Here is a 13,522-nt window from a genome sequence, read left to right as displayed (position 1 = left end):
ATTGGGATTGTTAGGAAGAGCAGTTATTATTCCTGGGCTGCTTTGCTGAAGTTAAAAAGCTGATTTTTGTCAGTATGTTTGAAATCAGTCTTGTAGTAAATGAACAGGCATAAAGTTATTACAGAGTCCAGGGTGCCTTTAGTCCTTAGTTCATCATCCAGGCAGTCAAATACAGGTAGGATATGAACTCCTGATTTCAGCAGCATGAGCTGAAAAAATGCAGTGTTGGAGTCAAGGGGCGAAAATGCTTTTACCTTAGAATATTAAGCTTTTAATGGACATGTGCAGGTAGCTGGTGATGTGTTCTTTACACAGAATAACTGCTTTTTATGAACTTTGCTCAGCCTTCTTCCAAATCTGTTAGGGCCTAAACATTTTTTAAAGAGCCATGGAAACAAAAAAGAACAAACTGGTGATAAACCCAATGTAGATGAATCTCAGAAACATGCTAAGTGAAAGACGCTAACCACAGAGGAGTACATACATGGAATTCTAGAAAAGGCAAAAGTACTCTGCTGACAGCACATCAGTGTTTGCCTAGGTCTGGAGATGACGGGGAAGTTAATGTCAAAGTTGGCAGGGAGGAACTTTTTGGAGTGATAGAAATGCTCTGTATCTTTATTGTGGTGGTGGTTACACAAGTGTATACATTTGTCACAGCTCATCAAACTGTATACGTAAAGTGGGTACATTTTATTACATACGAAACGATAGCAGCCAGGGGTCTTCAGCAATAAGGACAAATTGGATAGCTGAATGGATTATGGATTGGACTCTATCTGACATTTTCATAGTGAGTTGACCTTTTTTTTTTTGACAGTAAAACCATCTAGCACTGGTGAAACCTCTTCATGTGTCTTGACAGCGAGTTATCCTTATAAGAAGGTAATTCATATAAATGCAGTGATTTTTACTACATCTGAAGTGTGTGTGTGTGTGTGTGTGTGTGTGTGTAGAGAGAAAATCAGCTAAAATGTTCTGATAGTATCTTTTTTTTTTCCTGGTTTGCTGGTTTCAGAAGTCATTGAAAGGGTTTCAGAAATGAAAAAAGCTTTTAAGAATATTTGAATAGTATAATTTAGCCTAGCTGGAAAACCTGAGAGTTCAGTATATTATCCATGGGATAATCATTCTCTTAAACATCAGATATTTTCTCATTTGTCAATTTATATATGAATAGTTGAGCTGGAAATCTGGAACAGAAGCTATACTTTTTTTTTTGGCTATTTGAATACATCTGATTTTATTTATATATTAGGTTGGTTATGATAAATTGAGGTATGACTTGTAAATTACAACAGTAATAATAACTAATACTTTTAAAGCACTTTATGCCGGGAACTGACCTAGACAGTTAACCTGCACGATTTCTTTCTGTTACTACAACAGCTCTGTGATATAGGTGCTTTTATTACTCCTGTCTCTTCGATGAATACATCATGGTTTTGAGGAAATTAAATAGTTAGATCAAAGTCATACAGTAAGTGGTTGAACTGACATTTGAATTCAAGTTTATTTTGTGCTAAAGCCCATACCTTTTTTTTAATATAAAAATAAAACAAGTCCTGAGCTGGAAAGTGGTGGTTTAAAGGAGAAGGCATGATATGGGATTTCTGCAGGTTCTGTGACCCATGATAGGTGGATCTTTGATACCAAAGAATCTGTCATTTCTAGCTTTTGGCAGCCCATGATGGCAAGCAGTACTTCATGAGTCTGAGTTAATGTTTACGATGGCCATTGGGAATGAAGTTCCTGTCATTTCTAAGGTCTTTTATCCAGCAGACAGGCTCCATGCCTTTAGGAGAAAGACTCTTGTCTCCTCTTTCTCTTCCTCATCAACTCAGATTCTTCTGGAAAGCCTCATAGGAACAATATTCCCTGAGTTTTTGCATGTTTGCAAGAGTTTGTTTATACTCGAAAGTCAGTTTTGCTGGATGAAAAAAATCTATGAGAGACATTTTCTTTCCTTGTATATCTTAAAATATTGTTTTCTGGCATAGAACATTGCTGTAAATGTTTGATGACAATCTGATATAGCCTTAGTGCATATTCCTCACTGTTCAGATATGCATGTAGTCTAATTTTTAGAACACACTATACATATCCAAACAGTGATAGGTTTTTGTTTTCTCATCAAATTTCAGCTGCAGCAAAAAGCCACTGTCAACAAAGTTATTTCCGTTTCGTGATCTACTTTTTTTTTTTTGAAAGACTGAGGCATTAAGAGTGGTAGTGTTGCTCCAAATTTGGAATTTCTAGGTATGCTTTTGAGTTAGAACAAGAAAATATGAGTTATTCTCATATCTGGTGAACCTCACTTATCATAAATAAGTTTCACAAAACTTGTGTGATTTACTGAATTGTTCTCATAATCTAGTCTAGAGCTGTAGTTTCTAAATTTGGGGAAATTTTTGAAAACTGTCCAGCGTGTTCCCATCAGTAACATCTCTTTATTGCTGGAGCTGGGTGTGGTCAGTGCCTAGTTATCCAACTATTAAAAATGGTTAAAAGTAACAGTTAACGATATTTAAACCCTTTTTAACTTTCCATATCTATTATTATTTCAGAAATCTTAATCAAATGCTACTTGTATTACAATTCACCAGAGTTGATTTGGAATTCAGAGAGAACTTTTGATTTAATTTTTAAAGCATTAAGAATTGGAGGGATGAGAGCCAAATGATGTGTTCAGTGAAGGGGACAAGTATTCTTCCTTTGATTCTCATTCAAGGAGAGACTAGTGTTTTAAGATGTGAGGTAGATATTTGTGAAAAATATGCTCTTTAAGACTCTGGTTTGGTATTAATACTGTGTGACTTTTCAAGCATCATTTCAAGCATGAACTGATTATGGATTTTGTTACTACTATCATTAATTTTAGTGACATATTATACTAATAAAAGCTCTCAATCTAGCAACAGGCCATTAGTGAAGAGTACTTGGCTACATCAGACAAACATTTCTTAATAACCCTTAGGAGACTATGTGGCCTCAGTTAAAGTTTGAATATGGAAAGAGGCACTGTTCAATGCTTTTTATGTGCATTAGCTTCTAAAATTTTCTCAACTCTTTGAGAGTAGGTATTAGTTCCTTTCATTTTATAGAAACTGACACACAGGAAAGGTTAAGTAACTTGGCCAAGGTCACCTAAGCATGTAGGAGATAAATGCAGATCCAGGCAGCTTACCTCTAGAGTCCTTGCTTTTAGCTTCAAGTAAAATAGAATACATGGAGGAAATAAATTACATTGAGAAGTAATAGCTTATTCAGTATCTTGTAATAACCCATATTGATAAAGAATATGAAAAAGAATATGTATGTATGTATAACTGAATCTATACACCAGAAACTAATGCAACATTGTAAATCAACTATACTTCAAATTTTTTTTTTTAAATAAGTAATAGCTGAGAATTTTTCAGACTTGATGAAACTGGAATCATCTGAATCAGAAAGGTCAGCGATTCTCAACCTCAAAGTAGTATTTAAAAGTTTAGGGTGCTTAGCCAGCAGTCTGGAACTACAATCTACAGCATGAAATTACTCAAGTTGTATACGGTTTCTGCTTTTTTTGTCCTGCTTTTGAATTATAAATTTTTTGTATACTGGCTAATTTGAACATAATATACCAGTATTACTGTTATGAATGCTATAATACTACTGTTATATCAGCAAGTATGTTTCCATTAAATTTGTTTTGCCTTAGATTTCTTCATTTCTAAATGCCATTATACTACCTTTACAATCTTTTTTAATTCAGAAAAACATGCTTCATGTTTTATAATGGAAAGCAGTAAGAAAATAGGTTCATTCAACTTTATTTTGTTAATCTATTAAGTAAGTAGTCTATCAGCTCAATAGATTCTTTTATACTTAACAGTTTAAAAAACAAAGTAGTATGTGCACAGTTTAAAATAAAAGACCAAATTGTATAGAAGACTTACAACAAGGAAAATAAATATTGCTCTCCAGAAACAATACTTTTTGATAATATCTGTGGGCTTTTCTGATAATTACTTCCATTATCTTTAACTAAAATGTTTATACAACAATTTAATGATTTTTGTTTTAGATAGACATTATTATTTGATTTTCTGCTGTGGAACATCAAAGGAATTTTCTGTTACCTAGCTTTGCTAAGTTCCATGCCATTTGGATTTTTGTTTTTATGTAGATGACTTTCCAGCTCCATTCTTAACCTCAAAAGCTTAGAAGAATTTTTTAATTGTAGTTAAAAAACACATAAAATTGACCATCTTAACCACTTTTAAATATACAATAGTGTCAAGTATATTCATGCTGTTTGCAATAGTTCTCCAGAATTTTTTCATCTTACAAAACTAAAACTGTCTTCCCCTTAAAGAACTCCCCTTTATCCCCTCCCCTCAGCCCTTGATAACTGCCATTCTACTTTCTGATTCTATGAATTTGGCTAGTTTAGATACCTCACGTAAGTGGAACCATACATTATATGTTTGTCTTTTTGTGACTGGCTTATTTCACTAAACATAATGTTCTCAAGGTTCATCCATGTTGTAACATGTGATAGAATTTTCCTTTTAAGGCTGATGATTATTCATTGTATGTATATACCACATCGTGTTCATCCTTTCATCTGTTATTGGACACTTCGGATACTTCCTTCTCTGGGCTCTTGTGAATAATGCTGCCAGAACATGGGTGTGCTATATCTCTTTAAGACTCTGCTTTCAGTGCTTTCAGATATGTACCCAGTAGTGGGGTTGCTGGATCATATGGTGGTTCTGTTTTAGTTTTCTGAGAACCATCATATTGTCCTGAAAACTTTAAAGAGATTTTCTTAATTTTTGGACATCTGAAAGTTCACAACGATCTGTTTAAACATGGGGCTCTCCTCTAGTTCACTTCTCCCTCAAGCAATAAACTTTGAGTATTTGTATCTTCCCTCAGCTCTGAGAAATTGTTTTTTTGTTTGTTTTGTTTTTAATATTGTTCCTTTGATAATTAATCCTCTTACTCTCTTTTGGAATACTTGGTCTGTTGCACTTCCTAGATTGATACTCTATGATGCTCACTTTTTTTTTTATAAATGTTTGTTATACAATCTGAGAGGTTGCTTTGACTTATTTGAACTCCCAAAAACTATCCAGTGAGGTTTTGGGGGTGGAATGAAGGTAGGAGAGTGGTGGGGCAGTCTTATATTTAAGCCTGAACAGCTATTTCTAATCCTGTGTTCCATTTTCATCCTGTTCTTGTTTTATGGAAGCAAGAACCAGTATCTTTTTGAATTTCTAAGAATTCTGATATCTGATTTTTTTAAAAATTTCTCTTTTGTTGTTGAAATTCCCTTTGAGTGGTGTCTTTGTCTCCTCCCCTCTGTTTATCATGGTATTTGCTGCCTTTATGCTGCTGGGTTTCCTTATATGTTTGATTATCCTTGGCTGTCTGTTCATTCTTACTCTATAAGTATGAGTAGAAAATTCATCTTAGATTTCTTGAGAAAATAATACTTCTGATTTTTGTTTGGGATAAAAGTCTGACAAGCTTTTCTGGTAATGGACTAGGTATGAGGAGAGGGTGAGGTTGATGGTTCTCTGAATTTCACTAGCTCCCTCTTTTTGCTGATGTGCAGTCTCCTGTTTTACTTTGTCCATGCATATGCTGTGTCTCAGTTCTGTCTAGGTGTCTCTCCCCACTTCTCATTTGCGACTTGCACATTAGAAACTGCTGATATTCCATTCTGTTTTGTTAATCACTGTACTTCCATCTGCTTTACAACTTTCAAAGATTTTTAATATCTCTACCTATTAATGGGGCCCCTCACTTCCATCTTTACACCGTGTCATTGTTTTATACTTAAAAAAATTCCTTTACTAACATTTCAGTGGTATATTGGGAGGGATTAGAAATAAGGGCTGTAGTCCATGTCTTGAACTAGAAAATCCTTTATCACATGGGTTAATATATCAATAATGAATGATTATTTTTGTTATAAAAATTTCATTAAAAATTAAGCTACCATAGGGTATTTTTGGGTATCACATATCATGCATTTGATAATAGTATAGAGAAATTTAAATATATTGGATTTTGAGAAGATATTGAAACTTTGTCTCATGTCTTCTTTCTTGAAGCATTTTTGAAGCTTTTCTCCCATCTACTTGTCCCATTTTTTTTTTTAAGATTTTTCCTTTTCTTTTCTTTTGAAAATAATTTTAAAGAACGCTGAAAATTTAGTAGGCCGATTAAGGTAAATGAGTTGATCTTTTATTTGTAAGTGTTAGACCAGGCGTCTGTTAGAACAGAAGTGACATTTATTTTGGCTAAACAGTTTCTGTTCTACATATGTGTTTACATAGCATTTTCACACTCCATAAATTGAACAGAGCAAGTACTCATATTTTTGGGTTGACTAAATTTTACTGTAACATTTGTCAAGGAAATGGGTATTGATGATCATTTAATAATAAGAGACATTGGTGCAGAATTATTGTGTTGAAATAAAATACTTCTGAGACATGATTTTTTGTATCACTGTATGTAACTTTTTGAGGAAAATGAATATTTTCTTGCAGCAGGAAAACTTAAGCTGATTCTTGACATGAGGATTTGTGTGTGTATCATCAAGATTTAATGGACCTTAAATTTTGCTGTTTGCTTCAAACTGCTCTCAAAAAGAAAGAAAATGTTAACGACTTTATCTGAATATTATCACTCTGTCTCTTCTTCCCTAGAAGTTGGTGTTGATAGTAGTTTGTTTTCATACTACTCAAGCGTGTTCTTAATACCTTTGCTGTATATTCACACATCTAATCTGTTTATTGTTTTGTGAGTTTTTATAATTTTACATAGTTGTACTGTCTGTATCTTTTTCCAGCCAGCTTTGTTTTTGAGATTTATTCATGATGATGCATGTGGATGTAACCCATACTTTTAACTTACGTAGGATGTTACATCGTGTCAGCATCATGGTGTGCTTCCTCTTGTGTACAGATGAGAATTTCTCTAGGATGAATACTCCATAACCCAGCAATTCCACAGGAAGTTACATGCAGCTTTACTTTACCAGGTATTACTCAGATTTCTGATGCTGTCTGGTTCCTGTTTCTCTGTGTGGGAACTGTTTGCTTCCCTCTGGGAATTTTCAGGGTTTTTATCTTACCAATGTTTTGAAATTTCAGTTACCTCTTTTTTTGTTGTGGTGGTTGTACTTTCATCAGTTTTGCTAGGCACTTTCAATCTTGACATTTATGTTTTTTAGTGCTGGGAAACTTTCCTGAATCATTTCTTTGATAAATGTATTCTCTTTGTTTTTCTTGTTCTTTCTTGAATATCTGTTAGTTGGACTGATCCGAAAACTGTCTTAGTTTTATCTCTCCAATTTTAAGTCTTTGTTGTTGTTGGTGGTGGTGGTGGTGGTTTTTTTGGTCTGGGGGAGTTGCAGAGAATCCTTTTGGGTTCTTTTTCCAACTTAATTTTGTAACCTTTTATTAAAAAATTACTATCCTCATTGTAGTGCCTGAGAGGACTTTTTCCCTAAAAAAAATTTTATAACATTTCATTCTTGTTTCATGAATACAATACTCTTATTTCTCTTGAGGGTTTTCTTTTCACCGCCTACTCTTTCTTCTCTGATTCCTTTTGTTTCTTTCTTTGGTTCTGTTTTCATGTTGTATGTTTCCCTTCAATGTCTGGTAATCTTTGGGTGCCTTTTCATGTTTAAATTTGGAAGCCTTTTGTGAGTGAGTGGGGCCTGTCATTTAATATTCGGTCAGCCTCCCTGTAGGGCCACCTGACTATTTTGTTGAGTGTTCTTGTTAAGTAATCTGTAAAGGAATACTGAATTTCCTCAGAGCAGTAGAACTGTTGCCGGCTTGAAGTTTATAAGATTTCTGAAAGTTGAGTTGGGAAAGAAGGCTGAGGATACCAGCTTTAATTATGGAAATTTATAGCTTGAATCTCTGGTTTTCAGTAGGGCTTTTTTACCCTGGCTCTCAAGTAAATCTGCTGTCTCTACATCCAGAGCATTTGTAATTCAGCCTTTCCAAAGTAAATCTCCAGTCTTTTGCCATTTGTGGTAGTTTTAAAACCGGTCTGCAAATTATTTTTTAGTCTTCATGTGTGAAAGATGATGCCTGTGTCCCTTCCCCTTGAATCTGAACTGGCTTTAATAACTTGTTTGTAATACGGCATGCAGCACTGGTGACACTCAGAAAAGGCCATGTAGCTTCTGCTTGGTTCTCTAGGGATTTTTCCCTCTGGGGAAATCCAGGTGCCATGTAAGAAGTCTGACTACCCTGAGATGGTCAAACTGAAGAGACCACCTATAGGCGCTCCTGGGACAGTCCCAGCTGAATCCCTAGCCAGCAGCTGCCAATGATTAAGTAAGTTTTCTGGGTATTACCATCATCCTTTGATATCTGTGGGGGATTGGTTCCAGGACCCCCCACAGATACCAAATTCCACCGGTGTTCAAGTCTCTTTTAGAAAATGGTGGAGTATTTGCATATAACTTATGCACATCCTCCTGTATATTTTAAATCATCTCTAGATTACATAAAATACCCTCTGCAATTTAAATGTTATGTAAATATTTGCCAGAGCATGGCAAATTCAAGTTTTGCATTTTTGGAACCTTCTGGAATTTTTTTCCCCCAATATTTTCAGTTTGTAGTGGGTTGAATTTGCAGATCCATGACTTGGGGATACAGAGGGCTAACTGTTTCTCCCCAGCCATTATCTCTGAGCGATCATGCGAGAAACTCCAAGTGGGAACTGCCCAGTTGAGCCCTTACAATGAATGAGCCAATATTGGTCATTATTAACTGAAGCCCGTCCTTCTCAGGTTTCCTTAGTTTTTACCTAGTGTCTTTTTTCTGTTCCAGGATCCCATTTGGGATATACTACATTACATTTAATCATCATGTCTCCTTAGGCTCCTCTTGGCTGTATGAGTTGCTTAGATTTTGTTTTCTTCCTGACCTTTACATTTATGAGGAGTACTAGTCAGGTATTTTGTAGAATGCCTCTATTGGGATTTGTCTAATGCTTTCTTATGATTAGGCTGGAGTAATGGGGTTTGGGGAAGAAGACCACAGAGATACAGTGCTATTTTCATCACATCATGTCAAGAGAACATGTTGTGAACATGATTATGACTGTTGATGTTGACCTTGATCACCTGGCTGAGATAGTATCTGTCAGGTTTCTCCACTGTAATGTTACTCTTTTTGCCCCCCTTTTCATTTTGTGCTCTTTGAAAATGAAATCCCTAAGCCCAGGCCACACTTAAAGGGTAGGAAGTCGTAGGCCACCGATTTTGAGTACGGAGTATCTACATAAATTACTTGGAAGATTTGTCCATTCTCTCCCATTTATTCATTTATTTTTATCAGCATGGACACATGAATATTTATTTTGTACTTCGGGTTATAATCTACTGCTTTATTATGTTGCTCAGATTATTCCATTTTGTTGACACCCCACATCCCCCCCACCACCAAATTGTTCGATCTGTCATAGGCCCAAAGCGGTGAATTAATTCTGTTCTTTTGTTTCTGGTTGTTTCCCCTACTGGTAATTTTCATGTTGTGTTATGTCACTAAGGGAAAACAAAAGACTTCTAGGAAAGAAAAATAGGTCTTTAGGAGAGTAGATGGGAGTTAAGATAGTCTTGTGACAATGTTTAATTTCTCATCCCAGTGCTGACTTCTTATCCCAGTTGTCAGAAGTCGATCTCCCCTGCTATTGGAAGCCTCCTTTGAAGGGGCATTTTTGCCTAGTTCAGTTCTTTGGAAGATGCTACTTTTTAGACAGAAAAGGGGAATGGTGTTCAAACAAAGCCTTTTTCTGCATCTGTTGATTTTCAGATGTCTCAGAATAATTTTTATGCTACTGGGATATAATTTGTTTCCCTTCACATTTGAGAGAATAATAGTTTAGTTAGAGATAAAACACTTCTGTCACGCTTACTTCCTTGAGTTCTGATACTGCTCCACTTACCTCAGAATTGCACTTTGAAAGACTGAAACTAGCCTGATGTATCTGCTCCTTTCCTGCTTTAAGTGAATGTATTTAGAAGTGTGGAGGAGAGTGCAGTTGAATTCCCATGCAATTCTTTATTTGCCTTTAAAATCAAATATCTTAAGTATAGTGTGCTATTTTTCCCTTAACATAAATTGTAACTGTGTTCTCCCAAATTCTCTGTAGTCATGGTATATGATATTTCATCCTGCAGATGAGGGTGTATTAGCCTCAGCTCTGTTGGTGTTTGAACTGTTAATTCTTTGCTGCAGGGCTTTCCTGGGCACTGTAGGACGTTTTACCGCCTTCCTGGCCTCTTGTAACCAGATGCCAGTACTATCCCCTCCCCATGTCAGTTGTGGCAGTCAGAGATGTCTCTGTAGACATTGCCAGATGTCTTCTGGGGGCCAAAATCTCTCCTGGTTGAGAACCACTGCTATAGATACATTCCCTCTGTTGTTAGAAATGCAGGTTGTTTTTATATTCAGTATAAATAACACTGTAATGAACATCATTATACACAAAGATTTTTCTCTTTAGATCTGTTATCATGATGAATTATATTAATAAGTGCTAAATATATAACCATTTTTCTGTTCCTATTATAGAAGACTTTAAATATGCTGATTCTGTTTATTAGTATTTTTAATTTTTAGAATGATAACAATATTTATGTACAATTGGGGTTATTTCTTTAAGGTAACTTCTCAGAAACAGAACAACTGGGTCAGAGTTTCCAGTTATTATATAATCTTGGCATTTTAAGGATACATTTCTAAGCCACCCTAGCGTGATTGGCAAAATCACAGGTAGAGAGGTTTTCCATAGCTGGTTTATAATCCTTGCTTTATCCAACACTTTGGTTGGTATGAGGTGTTTTACTTAACTGAGACTTACCTGTTGCTTTAAATTTTTTTTAGATAAACTTTTAATTTTGAAATAATTTCAGATTTACAGAAAAGTTACAAAGATAGTATAGAGAGTTCCTGCATAGCCCTTAACCAGTTTCTTCTGTCAACTTCTTACATTCCAAACTAAGAAACCAACATTGGTACTATTCTGTTAACCAAACTCCAGACTTTACTTGAATTTCACCAGTTTTTCTAGTAACTCCCTTTTTCTGTGCTAGGATCCAATCTGGGTACCACATTACATTTAGTACCCTTGCCTTTTGGGTCCCCAGACATTTATATAACTGTCTTTGATTTTAAAAAAAGAAGAAGGAAAAGTTTTTTAATGCATTAATCTCTTAAGCCTTGAATTTAAGAAGGCAAGCTCTAGGCTAGTCTCCTTTGGTTTGAATCCTGACTAGCCACTTAAGTTATATTGTGTTGGTACACTAGATATCTCAGTTTTCTCAATTGTAAAATAAGAATATTAATAGTGCTAGCTTTACTAAGTTGTTCTTTGATTTAAATGATGAAGGACACATCAATCGTAATATAAAGCCTGGCATATAGAGCTTACAGAAAAACTAAGCATTTTTATTGTTGCTGTTTATATTAGTTTCTCACAACATACTAGTCTTCAGAAACCCTTGAGAAGAATCTTGTCCATAGCCTGAGGCATCCCTGACACCACTTCTTTTTGATAAGAGGCAGACGGGATTGACAGATTGTGCTGCTCTTAAACAGGGCTCACCAATGTCCATGCGCCCCTTTAAGAAATAGTGTGCCAAATGTAGAAGGGAGAGGGGGAATTTTGCAGTATCTGAATATCCTTTGTTGAAATTTTATGATTTTGCTTTGACTAAAGATTTTGTTTAAAGATCTCTTTCAGAATTATTTGCTTCTTTGATACTTGTTATTTTAAAGGGTAGGATTTAAATAAGTTAATGCTTATTATGATGCCTTTAAAACAGTGCCTACCACAGAATGAACGTTGTCAAAGTATTTGCTTAATTTTCAGTGCCTCAAATAAGATAAAAGCATATTATGATTACTTGTTATAATGAGCCTCTGGAGCAAAAATTAATTGAAATAATAAGTGGTGAGAGGACCATTAACCCTCTGAGATTAGTCACCTGGTTGTTTCTGAAGGGGCTTGGTTTCTGACCAGAGCTCCCTGCAGTCTACCCCATCATGCTGTTGAGATAGCAAAAGATTTACCTTTGTCCATGGGGCTGGTGAAAACATGAGTAGTATCTGGCATTTGTAATTACAAGGGAATAAAGGGAGAATGAAGTGGTTCAAACATTTTTTTTCTTTACATGCCCTGCAATTTAAATATTGTTACGATTAAAAGTGTATAAAAGTATGGTTGCTCAGGAAGAAGTGGCCTTAGTTTTGGTAGAACCTAGAGAGACGGCATTAAGTTAATTTAAGAAAATCCTGGTTATAGAAATTTTCAGTCATACATAAAGGTAGGAATAACAGTATGCATTGAGCCCCCATGTACCTATCACCTACTTCAACATTCAGTAATTATTGACCATAATAATTAAAGGTAGTATTTTAAAATTGCTGTGAACTCCCATAACATTATCAGTCTAACAGCAGCCATATTCATTTTTGTGTATTTTCTGTTATGTGTACAAGTTTTATATTATTACATGGGTACAATTTTTTTCCTTTGTATTATCCTTTATGTTTCTCAATAGTATTAGTAATAGTCATTTTAGTGGAAACCACAGATTTTAGGTTCCTCCACTCCCCCTTCTTTGTTTATGTGCTCCCCTTTTCATATTCTATTTTGACTTTAGCTTGGAAAGGGCACTAATATTTTTATGTTGCAGTAGACGCCAAGATAATGATGCATCTTGGTTTCCAATATGTTTATAAACAACAGACATCTTTTAACATAGAGGTATCTTAAAAAAAAAAACTTCGGTGGGGGTGGATGGATACATTTTTAAATGTTAAATGATTGAAGGACAACTGAACTCCAGTTTTTTGACTTAATTGCATCTTTTCAGCATCCCCAATAAATAACATAATCTTTTTAAAAATGTCTAAATGTTAACCAGACACCTGCTAGATCTGTCCTCTGAAATGAATAAGCCGTTTCTTCTTTTACAAGGATTTAATATTCACTATGAGCCCTGTTAGGACTTAATACCTCTTCTTTAGTCTAAGCATCCCCAGTGTCTTCAAATATTTGTTCTATGATCTGTTTTTTGAGCTGCCTGCTCTTCTCATTCTTCTGCTTAGGGTATATTTTAGTTTTGCCAATGTCCCTCTTAAAATGTGGTTCTTAGAATGGAATGTGTTGCTTTATCTGTTTGGCAAGTCTGAGTACTGAGCCTGATATTACTCCAGACTGTTTTATTTACATATATTTTTTCGCTTTAATGAGCTTGAGTTGGGAACCAGGGTTCAACCATTTTCAGTTGCAGTAGGCCCCCCATAATGTGAGCATTGTCAGATTATTTATAGCAAGCCACCTACTTCATTTGGTGCTCACTTGCTCATTCATTCATTCCGTAAATATTTATGGAGTGCTTACTATGGGCCATGCATAGTTTTAGTCATTTTGACAGTGAACAAGACAGATGTAGTTTCTCTTCTCTTGGAGCTTACAT

The 13,522-nt window shown here is 35.2% G+C and overlaps 1 protein-coding gene across 4 annotated transcripts in view; it reads left to right on the top strand.

Annotated features, from left to right (window-relative positions):
- The window catches only part of PPM1B (protein phosphatase, Mg2+/Mn2+ dependent 1B), a 73,200-nt gene that overhangs the window by 13,196 nt on the left and 46,482 nt on the right, over positions 1-13,522 (top strand). Inside the window, exon 2 of one of the 4 annotated variants that reach the window (XM_072937786.1) lies at positions 821-885. The exons of the other annotated variants lie outside the window; for them this stretch is intronic. The gene's annotated coding sequence lies outside the window, so the exon portion shown is untranslated. The remainder of the gene's footprint in view (positions 1-820; positions 886-13,522) is intronic. 4 annotated transcript variants of the gene reach the window in all.

Source organism: Vicugna pacos, chromosome 15, assembly GCF_048564905.1.
Source record: "Vicugna pacos chromosome 15, VicPac4, whole genome shotgun sequence".
In the NCBI taxonomy this organism is placed as follows: domain Eukaryota; kingdom Metazoa; phylum Chordata; class Mammalia; order Artiodactyla; family Camelidae; genus Vicugna; species Vicugna pacos.
The sequence above is the reverse complement of the archived record's forward strand: the minus strand, read 5'-3'. Positions and strand labels throughout refer to the sequence as shown.